Here is a 16,448-nt window from a genome sequence, read left to right on the forward strand (position 1 = left end):
TTATCAACTTTCCCAGATGTCTGGCACAAGGGAAGAGGGACAGGAAAGGCTTAAAAACTGTCAGAAGTTAAATAGTATCAAAAAATGGTTAGACTCCTCATTTTAACATCATAAAGATCCTTTATATTTCTTGTAAGCATACAACTAAGCACATGGAAAAGATTTTGTCAGTGGTCACCTTTGTAAATTCTATTACTAGTTTTAATAGTTCTTTAGCTAATACTTATGGGTTTTTAGAATAGACAATTATTCTAACTATAAATAATAAGAATTTTCCATTTCTAAAAAATTAATCCAATAAAATTCAGGTTACAAAGTTAATATACAGAAATTTGTTGCCCGTCTATACACTAACAAGTACTGAACTCAATATGTCAGCAAATTTTGATAACTCAGCAGTGGCCACAGGACTGGAAAAGGTAAGTTTTCACTGCAATCCCAAAGAAGGGCAATGCCAAAGAATGTTTAAACTACAGTGAGTACAACTGAGCTCATTTCACATGCTAGCAAGGTTATGCTCAAAATCCTTCAAGTTAGGCTTCAGCAGTACATAACTGAGAACTTCCAGATGTACAAGCTGGGTTTAGAAAAGGCAGAGGAACCAGAAATCAAATTTCCAACATTCGTTGGATCATGGAGAAAGCAAGGGAATTCCAGAAAAATTTCTACTTCTTTGATTAACTAAAGCCTTTGACTGTGTGGATCACAACAAACTATGGAAAATTCTAAAGAGATGAGAATACCAGACTACCTTACCTGACACCTGAGAAACCTGTATTCAGGTCAAGAAGCAACAGTTAGGACCTTACATGGAACAACCAACTGGTTCAAAAATTGGGAAAGGAAAACATCAAAGCTGTATATTGTCATCCTGCTTACTTAACTTACATGCAGATATAGCATGCAAAATGCTGGGCTGGATGAATCACAAGCTGGAATCAAGATTGTTGGGAGAAATATCAATAACCTCAGATAGGCGGATGACATCATTTCAATGGCAGAAAGTGAAGAGGAACCAAAAAGCCACTTGATGAGGATGAAAGAGGAGGGTGAAAAAGCTGGCTTGAAACTTGAATATTCAAGAAACTAAGATCATGGCATCTAGTCCCATTACTTCATTGCAAATAGAAGGGGGAAAAGTGGAGGCAGTGATAGATTTTCTTTTCTTGGGCTCCAAAATTACTGAGGATGGTGATGGCAGCCATGAAATTTAAAAAGGCTTGCTTCTTGGAAGGAAAGCCATGACAAAGCTAGACAGCATATTAAAAAGCAGAGATATCACTTTGCTTATAAAGCTTTGACATACAGTCAAAGCTATGGTTTTCTCAGTAGTCTTTTACAGATGTGAGAGTTGGACCATGGAGAAAGCTGAGCAACAAAGAATTGACACTTTCAAATTGTGGTGCTGGAAAAGACTTTTGAGAGTCCCTTGGACTACAAGATGAAACTGGTCAATCCTAATGGAAATCAACCGTGAATATTCATTGGAAGGTCTGATGCTGAAGCTGAATCTCCAACATTTTGGCCACCTGACTCAAACAGCTGACTCTTTGGAAAAGACCCTGACGCTGGGAAAGATTGAAAGCAAAAGGAGAAGAGGGCAACAGAGGATGAGATGGCTAGATAGCATCACCAACTCAATGGACATAAATGTGAGTGAAATCCAGGAGATAGTGGAGGACAGAGGAGCCTGGCATGCTGTAGTCCATGGGACAGCAAAGAGTCAGACACAACTTAACAACTGAACAATAATAATAACAAACTATCAGAAAGAGAAATTAAAAAAACAATCCCATTTATAATTGCATCAAAAATAATAAAATACCTAGAAATCAATCTAATCAAAGAAATAAAAGAGTTGTATTCTGAAAACCATAAGACATTGATGAAAGAAATTGAAGATACACAAACAATTAAAAAAATATACCATGCTCATGGATTGAAATAATTAAAATTGCTAAAACCATACCACTTAAGGCAATCTACAGATTCAATGAAATCCCTATCAAAATATGAAAGCCATTTTTCACAAAACTAGAACAAAGACTCTTGAGAGTCCCTTGCACTGCAAGGAGATCCAACCAGTCCATCCTAAAGGAGATCAGTCCTGGGTGTTCATTGGAAGGACTGATGTTGAAGCTGAAACTCCAATACTTTGGCCACCTGATGCGAAGACCTGACTCACTGGAAAAGACCCTGATGGTGGGAAAGATTGAGGGCAGGAGGAGAAGGGGACAACAGAGGATGAGATGGTTGGATGGCATCACCAACTCAATGGACATGGGTTTGGGTAAACTCCAGGAGTTGGTGATGGACAGGGAGGCCTGGCATGCTGTGGTTCATGGGGTCACAAAGAGTCGGACATGACTGAGCAACTGAACTGAACTGAGAACAACTCTAAAATTTGTATGAAAACACAAAAGACCCTCCCTGAGTAGCCAAAGCAATCTGGGAAAAGAAGAACAAAGCTGGAGTTATCACAATCCTTGATTTCAAACTATGCTATAAAACTGCAGTAATCAAAACAATATGACACTGGCACAAAACCAGACATAAATCAGTAGAACAGAATAGCGAGTCCAGAAATGAGCCTAAGTTTACATGGTCAATACTCTATTACAAAGGAGGCAGGAATATACAATGGGGAAAAGACAGCCTCTTTAATCAATGGTATTGGGAAGCTGGATAGCTGCATGCAAAAGAATCAAACTGGGCTAGTTTCTTACGCAATATACAAAAATAAACTCAAAATGGTTTACCGACTTAAATTTAAGACCTGACCATAAAACTTCTAGAAGAAAACAGGGAATACATTCTTAGACACTGGTCATAGCAATATTTTGGGGGTTCTGTCTCCTCAGACAACTGAAACAAAAGCAAACATAAATAAATGGGACTACATAAAACTGAAAAACTTTGCACAGTGAAGCAAACTATCAACACAACAAAAAGACAGCCTACCAAGTGGGAGAAAATATTTGAAATGATGTGACCAATAAGGGGTTAATAACTAAAATACATAAACAGCTCAAACAACTCAATATCAAAAAGCAAACAACACAATTAAAAAATGGGCAGAAGATCTGAATAGATATTTTCCCAAAGAAGACATAAAGATGGCCAACAGGCACATGAAAAGATGCTCAGTATTTCTAGTCTGCAGAAAAATGCAAATCAAATCCATAATGAGATATCACCACACACCTGTCAGAATGGTTATCATCAAAAAGACCACAAATAACAAATGTTGACAAGGATGTGGAGAATAGGGAACCCTCATGCACTCTTGGTGGGTAAAATGGTGCAGTCGCTGTGGTAAACAGTACAGAAGCTCTGCAAAAAATTAAAATATAACTTCCATTTGATCCAGCAATTCCCTTTCTGGATATTTAATCCAAAGATAAAAAAGATATACACACCCCAATGTTCATAGCAGCATTATTCACATTAGCCAGGACATGGAAATAACCCAAGGGTCCATCAGCAAATGAATGGACAGAGTACACACACACACACACACACACACACACACACACTCACTCACATATCACAATGGAATACTACTCAGCCAGAAAAAAAAATAAAATTTTGACATTTGCAACAACATGGATAGACCTAGAGGATATTATGCTAAGTGAAATAGGTCAGACAGAGAAAGACAAATAATGTATATTATCACATATTTAGAATCTAAAAAGTAAAACAAACCAGTGAATATAACACAAAAGCAACAGACTCACAGATATAGAAACAAACTAGTGGTTACCAGTGGGAGAGGGAAGGAGAGGGAACAAGATAGGGGTAGAGGATTAAGAAGTAGAGACTACCATGTGTAAAATAATAAGCTACAAGGATATATTATACAGCACAGGGAATATAACCAATATTTTATAATAACTCTAATGGAATATAATCTGTAGAAATTTTGAAACACTATGTTGTACACCTGAAAACTAATATTGTAAATGAACAATACCTCAATTTAAAAAAAATGGCAAAGGTATTTATATAAAACTAAAATTTTATGATAATAAATAAAACAGATGTTAGAGACGTCTGACAATTCTTAGGAGTGAAATGGCTGAAAAGAAGTTCAGAAGCCAAGCTCAGATTATGATACATCCATGCATTCATGTGCAGAGTAGTGCATAAACCTGAAATTTTAACAAAAATTTCCAAAAGTCATTCTGGGGATATCAGCACACTTAATGGAATGGCAAGCACTATTATGGCAAGGAAAGTCCATGCCTTGTCCACAGAAAATGGCAAATGAATGGAAGATAATGACACTAACCAAGAAATAATTCACCTGTATGGAAATACATAAAACTGACAGAGGAAAGTGATTAGAAAAAAAAATTCCAGGGTGAGGACAAATTAGAGGGACATAGATACAATATTTTGATAGAGAGTTTGGAATACTGCAAAATTCTTAAAAGAAATAATCAAACTAAGAGAGATCTAATAGAGTAAGTTAATTTAATAATAACTTTGAAAAAATAACTTCAAAATAAACTAAAATTTGTATATATTAATTAATAAGCAAGCCATGAAGATTTACAGCATAAGGAATATGGCCAATAATATTATAATAACTTTGTATAGGAACGGGGGTTACTAGATTTATTGTGGTGATCATTCCATAATGTACACAAACATCAAATCACTATGTAGGAGACTTTCCTGGTGGTCCAGTGGTTAAGAATCAGTCTTCCAATGTAGAGGATGTGGGTTCTATCTCTGGTGGGGGAACTAAGATCCCACATGCCACAGGGCAACTAAGCCAGCATATCACAACAAAGATCCCACATGCCTCAAGCAAGACCCGATGCGGCCAAATAAATAAATATCTAAATATATATATAAATAAATACTTTTTAAAAATAACTATGTAGGACACCTGAAGCTAACATACATTGTACTTTTTTTTTATATTTATATTTAAATTATATCTCAATTTTTAAAATTATTTATTTATAAATAAATGAGGGAAAAAAGAATGATCTTAGTTTGAGATTGACTTTTTATACCATATTACAATGCACAAAGTAAATAAATAAGTCCAATAATATTCACTTGAACAAGAAATATTCTATTTATTTATGGAAAATTTCCATCTATTCTTTCAGTTTATTAATAGATACTACCAGAAACAAATACTAATTTGTATTCTGTTTGTGAAGTATATCATGATAGACTTACATTTTAAAAATTTGTTATGATCTTGAATTTAGAATTTTCCATAAATGAATAGAATGTTTCTTTGTTCAAGTGAATATTATTGGACATAGAATATGGGAAACTTGGACTTAAATCTTAGCTCATTTTATACACTAGAGCCAAAATTTAAGACCCTAGCATATTATTCACTAGGACCAAAATTGAAGAGAATTTTCTTCTTTATACCATATTTCAGGTGAGGGGAGAGCTAAAGGAGCAATTTATTTTAGATCTTTGTATAATCTATTGTGGGATCCAAGTAAAAGTTTCTAATTTTTCATTTCTAACTATTCTAGACTCACTTGAAAGATGTTCATTCATATTCTTACAGCCTGCATAAAAGTATTCTAAAAATTTTACTCCTTCTCAGTCCACAGTATTTTAAAAGCTACCAACAATTTGTCTTATCTTTTCTGTTTAACATAAAAGAGGCCACTTCAGTCAACATAAATGTCATGAAAGTGCACTGAGGATAGATACAATTTCCTGAAGGCCAGTTGAAGTCCATAGTATACGGCAGATTTTTAATCAGAAAGGTTGCTTAAAAGTGTCCTTTCTAAAATAATGGAGGCAATTCTCCAAAAGCCCCCACATATTCAGTCAGCCCCCTCCCCTTCCTCCTCCTCATGGTCTTTAATCCTCTAGAGTTCCCTCAACTTCTCTGAAATGTGAAGAGGCTGGGAAGGTTTATTCCTCTGCCTAGGAATAAACGTTCAGGACAAATGTGGTTACATGCAAATGCTTATAACACCTTCAGTGGTTTTGTGATGGTTAGTTTCATGTGTCACCTTGACTGGGCTAAGCCTTAGGGGGATCCCAGGGGTCCCCAAACTCCAGGATCTAATGCCTGATGATCTGAGGTGGTAACAGAAATTAAGTGCATATAAATGTAATGCAGTTGAATCATCCCCAAACCATTGCCCCCTCCAACTCCTGGTCTGTGGAAAAATTGTCTTCCATGAAACCAGTCCCTGGTGCCAAAAAAACTGGGGACCACTGGACTAAGGAATGTCCAGATAGCTGATAAAACATTATTTCTGGGTGTGTCTGTAAGGGTGTTTTCAGAAGATATTAGCAACTGATTTGGTAGACTAAGAAGTCCAGTCCACTGAGGGTCTAAATAGAACAAAAAGGCAGAGGAAGGGTGAATTTGCTCTTTCTGCTACAGCTGGGGCATCCATCTTCTGCCCTCAGACACTTGCTTCCCAGATTCTCAGTCCCTAGGGTTTGGACTAGAACTATACTTGTTTCCTTGGGCCTCCAGGTTATAGAAGCAGATCATGGGCTCTCTCAGCCTCCATGATCATGTAAGTCAACACTTCATAAAAAATCTCTTTACATAAATATATATACATATGTATATGTATAAATATATGGTTCTGTTTCTCTGGAGAACCCTGACTAAATACAGAGTTCTCAAGCAAAAAATATCTGGCCACCTAAACTGAAGAATAAACATAAATAGGGGCCAATCAAGGCAATCAAATTCAGTTTCTTACTTCACAGTTCTCTTGGCGAGGAGGTTTAGAATAAGCTTGCTCTCTGCCTACACAGCTTCTTTTTCTCCACATTAAAAATATGGGTAAATCTTAAACTCTTTTGTAAAGACATTCTTAATTATACTAAGATGAAATAAAGTGTGTATAACACTGAAGCTTCTGAGGCTCAGCAGTAGGGAAAACAGCATCAATAAGGGGTGGTTTTGGTGCAGAGAATCTGACTCTCGTTTTTTAATACACATGGAGAGAACAGGGGGAAAATCTCAAAACCCAGCACTCATTGAAAGCCTGCATCACATAGGACCCTAAGCAAAGACTCCAGAGCAAATGCCAAGATACAAATCCCAGCTCCACCACTTCCTAGCTATGGATCCTTGGGAAAGTTACATAACCTGATAGCATTGCACTGTTCATCAAAATCAAGTTATACTGATTTATTCATTAGATTGATATTATTCATCATTTGCCCCTCCAAACTTGTTCTCCACCCTTCACACCCTAATCTGTGCCTGAGGAGGCTGACTTGTATAGCTTACATCAGTGGACACCCTTGCCTCTGGCTTGTAGTTGGGCTCCATCAGTAAGAGACACTGGAGGAAACTAGAGCATGGGAAAACGTAGAACACATGGATTTATTCTCCCTGGGTTGTCAATAGTTGCACTCCTCTACTTAAGGCAGTAGACCCTGTTGGGTAGCCCTCCTTGGCGGCCATGGTTGGCAGAGAGTTCTCTCTGATAGAAGTGGGTCTCAAGAGTTTCTGGTAGCCATTTCCAGCTTAAGCACAGGAGTAGCAACTGATTCCCTTTAAACCTGCCCACAACTTTTTAAATCATCTCATTATCAATCTTCCCTCAACTTCCCCATCTGTGCCATCTGACTCTGACTGATACACTGGTTTTTCTCTACTTCCTGTTATGCGGGAGGATTGCAGCCAAGGTCCTCCTGCCTTCCTTAGATCAATTCCAAGCTCACAGCAACAGAGAGCAGTTGGACCTGTCTTTGCTCTCCCTTCAACGTTCCCTTTGCCCTGAGCAGCAGTGGCTGCTCCTCCAGACTCAGCCCAGCAACTGATTCAAATAAAAACCCCAGAAGCCAGGATGATGGGAAAACAGCATTTGAAGTAAAATTCTCCAAAATCTTCAGCTTGGGTGTCACGAGGGTCAGGGATGGAGCAGGGGCTAATAAGAGCCTCAAATTTCCAGTAATGTGTATAGAGAATGAATATGAGGCTCAGGGAAGTTCAATAACTTGCTAAAAATCACATGGCTAGTAAATGATGGCGCACCAGAGTTGGATCACAGAACTGGCTGACTTTAAAGTAACATAGGCCTCATGGTGGGCTGGGATTAAAGGACTCAGAAGACATCTACCAAATATTCATTGTCAGGGACTCAACTATTTTGTAAGCCGTAACACTTTTTTTAGTTAGGATGTTTTCAGCAGAAAACCCAAGTATCAAGGCTTAAATACAGAAGTCTGAGGTGAGGCAGCTACAGCATGGGGCACTTGTGGCTCAATGTCAGGGTCTGTCTCAGTTCTACCTTTGGGTGCTTCTCCTGGCTTCCTTCCTTGTGGTCAGAAGAAATAGTCACCAAGGACCAAATCCTCACAGAGCAACATTCAGAGCAGAAAAGAAACCTCCCAGTTGCGACCCTTCTTAGGAGGGAGAAAATCTTCTGAAGTTTCACAAGAGGTGTCCTCTTATATCTCATTGGCCAGTGTTGGACTTGATGCCCACTCCTGAGCCATTCACCGGCACATGTGAATGGATCACTAGGATTGACTTGGATTATTCATTCATTCTCTCCCTGGAGCTAGAAAGGGCCCCACTATCTCTGGGGCATATGGCCACCCAGTACCTTAGCAAACTGGGGATCTTTGGCAGGGAAGGGATGGAGTGCTGTTGATGGGCATACAACACTGTTACTACATCACTACCTTCTTCCAAAGAGGTCCCAGTTACTTGCCTTAGTTTCCCTGGACTTTGTGTACTGTTGATATCTGAGACATTTAGTTCTCAGAGAGAACAGAAAAAGCCATCCAATGCATTTCTCATAACTAACAGTGATGAGTCAACTATGTAACGAAGCAACAATGAAACTAAATGAAAGGGACAAGAAAAAAATTATAATCAAGCATGAATTTTTTTAAGAAGCTATAGTAAAGCAGGCAGAACATAAGCTACTGGAAGGGCTAAGAGGCGCTAAACCCAAAAAAGAGCTGAAATTGCCATATAAATCTTTGTAGACTCTATGCCTACAGGACAGGCATGGGAGAAAAACACTTCTCAGGATCCATATAGTCTGTCCAGGTGTGGTCTGCTCATTATAAGCCAAATAGAAAATGTGAACATATAGAAAGCAAGAAAAACATGAAGCTATTTTATATTACAATTATATTCAATTAAATTCAATCAGCACTAAGCATCTACTAAGCCTGTCAATATTTCAAATAATACTCAGGAGCACCAGGTGTGAATCAGCAAGGTTTCTGCCTTCAAGGAGCTTATGATGAATAAATCACAGACTTACAGATAAAATTCACTTTAAGCAAATTGGTTTCCTCAATGGACTTGCGGTGAATTTAATATGGCTAAATGACTTTGGGGAATTGATCTTCAACAAATTGATCTGCTGCCCATGTGAGCAACTAACTTCGAAATGTCATAAGTGGTATGAAAAGAATACAAATTAGTTGCTTTGGAAGCTGAAAGGTGGGAGCAAAGAATTTCTAAAGGGACAGTTGAATGGATCTTGAGGCATGAGTAGGAGTTTAACAGATCTGGAGGGGACAGAAATTGTGTGACACGGAGTGTAGTATCCAGGCTTGTTTTCTAATATCAAATCCCAAGGTTCAAGCAGACACTGTCCCCATGCTCCCTCACATTCACAAAAAAAAGTACTCTCGTTCCTACTGAATTTTCAGAAATTACTGTTGTAGTTGGCCAAAAACAAGGCCTGCCAAACTAACCCAGCCATCTTCTTTTCAATGCTTCCATGAGACCCACTGTTTGCTTCCCTGTTTGCCAACCTAGACCTGGCCTATTTGCCCCCACCCCCAACGAAGTCAAGAGAACACAGCTGACAATGACAGACACTTGAGAATCTTCTTCAGACTATCAACCCCTGCCCAGGCCAATCAAAGACCATAAAATTGCAAAATCTAATTATTCCCTCATTTCCCCAGTTTGAGGAAAGCCCTTCTTGAGCCACATCTGGGATTCCTCTTCCCAGTTGTCCTGGTCATAAAACAATTATCTCTTAAAGGGAACAGTTCCTTTAAAGAGAAACAGTCCACTCTTAAAGTTATTCAAATAAAGTTTGGTCTCTGTGGCCTTTTATCAGAGGAGGTACATGGCAACCAAATTTGCTAGCCAGATTTCTGAATATCTGGCAGTCCATCATGTCACTCAAGTGCATCATTTTTTTTTTTTCTAAATGCTTTTTTTTTCTCTTTCTCTGTTTCTCTCTGCATTGGAGCCTCCACCCATGAAATTGAAAGATTCCTAGTAGAAATTCCTTTGTTGCATCAGCTTTGGAAATATGGATTATAGTATTCTGTGAAAAACATTTATTACCCTGAACTGTGACTCAGACATTGTTGCATTTCTGGGGTTATAGATTTTCTTTCAGCTAAACCAAGGCTCTAAGTCACAGTGACAGTTGTAATGTGTGTAATACCACAGTACCAGATTCTATTACACACATATTTTTGCTAGAGGTTTACGATGTTAAAAATATTTCTTCTTTTTTCCAATACCTTTCTGTACCTGTTGTGTAAATATATTAGAACCTATAACACAAAAGTCAATTTCCAGATGAAATGTGCACAACAACAGCAGTTTGTCCTTTAAAGAAAAAAAAGAGGGGAATGCTGCATACAAGCTAATGATATTCAAGTACAATATTGAATTGTAATAAAAGATGAATGAGAAAAAGTGTGTGTCATTGTGAGGGATGGAGAAGGTTACAGAAAGCTGAGGCCATGAAAGGATTTACCATGGATGTTGCTGCAGGCATTGTGTTGAAAAATCTGCAGACCTATTTGCAAGTGTATTTTATGGGAAAATAGAGCAGTCTACTGAGGGAAGAATTTCTAAAGATTATCTTTTATACAAGATTAAGATAAAACTTAAGAAATATGTGAGAGAAATCTCAACCAGTTCTCGAGGGAGTGGAACTTCAAATTCATCAGTAGGTCCTGACAATTGCATAAAGGCAGGAAAAGGTCTTGTTGAAGTGCCATTGGTTCTGTAATTTTTCAAGGTAAGTAAAAACAGGCACACATGGAGAAATGAAGTGGACTTAATTAGCACACCCACTTGCAAAGCCGTAATCCTTTAGAGAGTCATGCCAACAAATCCTTCCACTTTTCTTTAGAATCCAAATTTTACTTAACATACACAACAGTTCTCCTGAGTATTTAACCATATTTCTCTTTCTCCTAGAAGAATTCAGTGTAACTAATTCTTTTATAGGGGGAAAAAATCTGATGGCAGTTGATTTAAATCATCTAAGGCAGAGAGTAAAAATATAGCAAAACCAGAGATATTTTTAAATGCCTTCTTTTGACTAAGTTTTAACTTCTTATACTTTTCTATCTTCTGCTTAATAATACAATACAAAATTAACTGAGTTTCACTTGATCTTCTATATTTATATACAAGTGGTGAAAGATAAGATGCTCTAAAGGAGACAGAAGGAGAACTAGAAGACAGATCAGCCCAGTTAGTACCATACCTCTCCATGAGTGATGACGTCCACCTCAGATTTGTTCTCCTCAGTCACAGAAAGAGCAATTATGATGTTGTCCAATTTCAGTTCACTCAGTGATTACTGAAAGAAAATTTTGAGAATATACAAGTTTTAGGGTTTCTGTGGTGTTTTAGGTTTTTGGCAGGGAGGAGTGGAGGACATTGGAATCTAGTATCTTACTGTCTTGTTTCAAATGTAAGTCTAGAATTTAGTAAAAAGAAAAATATTAAAATTTCTCTAATAACAATCTAGTGTCACCAAAATATTTGTACCCTTTAATCTAGTCATTCTACTTCTGTGAATCTCTTCACAGAAAATGAACCAACATACAAAGACTCAGGCACATATATTTATTAATATATGCAAGGCTATTTCCAATACAAAAGGAGGAAATAACTCTTTTAGTTACCAACTCAATAGCCAAATTCATCTTCTTAGCTCCTTAGTAGTTTACTTAGGTGGCAGTGGCCAAATCTGAGAGGGAAATCATAATTAGTCCAAGAACTGGCATGAGACCAGTTCTGGAGAAGCAGATGTAACAGAAAGTATCCTTAGAGGGATTTCCAAAGTAGAATTACTAAATCAAAGGCATAAATATTGTTAAAGCTCTTACAACTTGGCAAAGTTTTCCTCTTCTCCCCCTCTTCCCCACCCCAAAAAGGCACATATTTTTTAAAATCTCTTTTCTATTTGCCCCCTTGTTTCTGGCATTGGTTTCAAGTATGTAGGGACATTAACCTACTCTGGTTTGGAACCATGGCAGCCATCTTGAAACTATTATAGAAAATCCTGATGAACCACAGAGATACCAATTTACCACCCGGATTAACCCTAGGACCACCTATGTTCAGACTGCATTTCAAATTACTCTAAATGAAATACATCTGTGTAAAAAGATATAACAGCTTTTCAAAATGATGCTTATGAAGCTTTTTGACAAGATGGGAAAGTTGATGATATAACACTAAGTAAATGAATAGCAGGTTACAAATCTGAAAGCATAACGCACTATCAGCCATGTACAAATATATATAGAAGAAATTGGAAATAAACAACACAAAATGTTAAGAATATTAGTCTCTGAATGGTAGCATCATAAGCCATTTATCTCTCTGCTTCTTTGTGTTTTTCTATATTTTCCAAATTTTATACAACCAGTATACAGTCATCACTTGGTACCCTCAGTCCTGGTCTTGGTTCTAGGACCTTGGCAGAAAGCAGCATCTGCAGATGTTCAAGTCCCTTATATAGAATGATTTAGTACTTATATTGCATCTACTATCAGAAGACAGAAAGTCAAACAGAAAAGATTCCTGTGAGTTGAGAGAATTAAATTGGGAAATTATATAAAAACTCAAAAATAACACCCAGAGTAAATATGGCCAAGTATCATTTTCTAGCCTAAGGGCATACATTCTGAACATGTTCAAAGCCCTCATTTACTTTGTAAAAGAGAAGGAGGAAAAATTTTTTAATTAAGTACAATCCCTGATAATCAAATTATCTAATATCAGCAGTAATAGAACTATCAGAAATTTTTTTTAGAAACATAAAACAGATTTTATTAATTTCACAAAGGTAACTCTTATTCTTTGTAAAACATAACAAAGCAAGAATCTCAAGCAAAACAGAATATATTGTAGAAGTGAAAGCTTCCCACACCTGTCTTTGAATGTAACCACTGAAATTAAAAGATGCATGCTCCTTGGAAGAAAAGCTATGACAAATCTAGACAGCATGCTGAAAAGCAGAGATATCACTTAGCCAACAAAGGTCCATATAGTCAAAACTATGGTTTTTCCAGTAGTCATGTATGGATGTGAGAGGTGGACCATAAAGAAGGATGAGCACCAAAGAATTGATGCTTTCAAACTGCGGTGCTGGAGAACACTCTTGAGAGTCCCTTGGACAGCAAGGAAATCAAACCAGTTGATTCTAAAGGAAATCAACCATGAATATTCATTGGAAGGACTGATGCTAAAGCTGAAGCTCCCATACTTTGGCCAACTGATGCAAAGAGCCAACTCATTGGAAAAGACTCTGATGCTGGAAAAGATTGAGGGCAGGAAGAGAAAGGGATGACAGAGAATGAGATGGCTGGATGGCATCATCAACTCAATGGGCATGAGTTTGAGCAACCTGTGGGAGAGAGTGAAGGACAGGAAGCCTGGTGTGCTACAGTCCATGGGGTTGCAAATAGTCGGACATGGCTTAGTGACTAAACACAACTGCCACTGTTAACAGGTCAGTGTGCATTTTCCCAAACATTCTGCTAGGGCATATGCAAACTTTTTAAACAAACATGAGCTGTTACTATGTAAGCTTTTACAAAAGTTGCCCTTTTTTCTCCTTGGCATTATGTTGTGGACATTTTTCTCTCTGTGTATATAAGATGACCTCATTCTTTGTAATGGCAGCATGGTGTTCTATTGAATGGGAGTACCACAATTTATTTAATGGACATTATGATTGTTTAGAATTTTTTTCTGCTACTGAGGTTTGAAGGAGCCTATCAATAATACTCTGCTCTCCATTTACCTATTGTATTAAAGAATAACTGAAAGATAGAGACACAGTTTTCAGATATAGAAATATCATTCTCATTACTGATTAAGTGAATTCTGAAGAATGTGGCTTAGGTGTGAGAATCTAATGCATTTACTAATAAGATACCCACAGTCATCATAAGCTAACTTAAACCTCAAAACTACTGGTTGCCCCACAAGATCAAAAGGAGATGAGAGCTCATGCAGCTCAATTCCAGAAAAATAAACAACCCAATCAAAAAATAGGCCAAAGAACTAAACAGACATTTCTTTAAAGAAGACATGCAGATGGCCAACAAACACATGAAAAGATGCTCAACATCACTCATTATCAGGGAAATGCAAATTAAAACCACCATGAGGTACCATCTCACGCCAGTCAGAATGGTTGCTATCAAAAAGTCTACAAACAATAAATGCTGGAGAGGGTGTGGAGAAAAGGGAACCCTCTTACACTGTTGGTGGGAATGCAAACTAGTACAGCCACTATGGAGAACAGTGTGGAGATTCCTTAAAAAGCTGGAAGAAAAAAACAACTGGAAATAGAACTGCCACACAACCCAGAAATCCCACTGCTGCTCATACACACCGAGGAAACCAGAAATGAAAGAGACACGTGTACCCCAATGTTCATCGCAACACTGTTTATAACAGCTAGGACATGGAAGCAACCTAGATGTCCAACGGCAGACAAATGGTAAGAAAGTTGTGGTACACATACACAATGGGATATTACTCAGCCACTAAAAAGAATGCATTTGAATCAGTTCTAATGAGATGGATGAAACTGGAGCCTGTTATACAGAGTGAAGTCAGTCAGAAAGAAAAACACCAATACAGTATATTAACGCATATATATGGAATTTAGAAAGATGGTAACGATGACCCTAAACGCGAGACAGCAAAAGAGACACAGGTGTAAAGAACAGACTTTTGGACTCTGTGGGAGAAGGCAAGTGTGGGATGATTTGAGAGACTAGCATTGAAACACGTATATTACCATATGTGAAATAGATAGCCATCCAAGCTTGATGCATGAGACAGGGTACTCAGGGCCGGAGCACTGGGATGACCCTGAGTGATAGGATGGGGAGGGAGGTGGGAGGGGGGTTCAGGATGGGGAACACATGTAAATCTATGGCTGATTCATGTCAATGTATGGCAAAAACCACTACAATATTGTAAAGTAATTAGCCTCCAATTAAAATTAATTAATTAAAAAAAAAAGAGAGATGAGACTACAACCTCGCTGAAGGTGGCTAGATCCAAGCAAGGGGAGAGGGTGGAAGGGGCCAAACAGAAATGCTCAGCATTTTATACCAAACACACAAATAAAAACCTTCACTCCTTCCCAGGGTTGACATAAGTGAGGACATGGGGCAAAAGGTCAGGTACACTAGTCTGGGAAAGGTCCATCTACAGGTAAACATGAAGCCAGGTGACAGGATGCCTCTGCTTTCACTGTCCCAAGCCATTAAAATGACAGTGACTATCTTTTTACAAATAAATTTGTGCTATTATTTGAGTTTTGCTGTAGAATAAATTCCTAAATATCCAGACAAAAAGTGGGCCTATTTAAAATCTAGAAAAGTATTCCAAAATCCCCTCCAAAAAGGGGGAATCAATTCATACTCCCACCAACAGAGTATGAGTGTTTATTTTGCCCCTCCTAGCCAACTACCCTCAATATTTTTAAATTTATCAATGTATTATATAACAGATTGTTGTCATTTTCATGCCTTTGACTACAATGAAGTTGAACACTTTTTCATAAAATTTACTGGGCACTCATGTTTATTCTTTCGTGGCTGCCTACTCAGGAATGTGCACTTGTTTTTCTAGTAGTGATATTCTCTTGTTTGCACTTTTCACCCTCTCTTGCCCAGTCTTCTTGCAAACAACTGTACAGATTTATTGAAATGTCCAGATGGCATTATAGGTAGTACCTCCATGAATGAGTTCAGGTTTTCCTGGAAATACAAGCCAAGCAATATTCTTTGGCTTTGATAAAACTACATTCTAGTGAAGTTATTTAAACAATATGGACAGGAATCTAATATTGAATGCCAAAGTGTTACTGGGAATTAAGAGGTCACATTTGAGGTATAGCTCTGACATTTAATAATCTGGGTTACCTGGGGTAATCCACTAAATCTCTCTAAATTCTATAGGCTTCTTCTATCAGATGGCAGTAGAATGAAAATAACTAGGTTCTTTTATAGCAGCAGGACCCTGTGTATAAAAATGTACAAAGGCAAAAGTCAGAATGACTCTGTGCAAAGTCAAATTGGGAGACCCCTAAACCCTAACTACATGGCCTCCAGCCTGTCCCATGTGGTAGCCCCTGGTATATTCTCCATGGAATGCATACAACCCCAGCAGGCCCAGCTCAAAATATCCCTAGGACAGGTTTCATAGTCTGTGAGGC

The sequence above is a fragment of the Dama dama genome, chromosome 13, assembly GCF_033118175.1.
Source record: "Dama dama isolate Ldn47 chromosome 13, ASM3311817v1, whole genome shotgun sequence".
Lineage (NCBI taxonomy): Eukaryota > Metazoa > Chordata > Mammalia > Artiodactyla > Cervidae > Dama > Dama dama.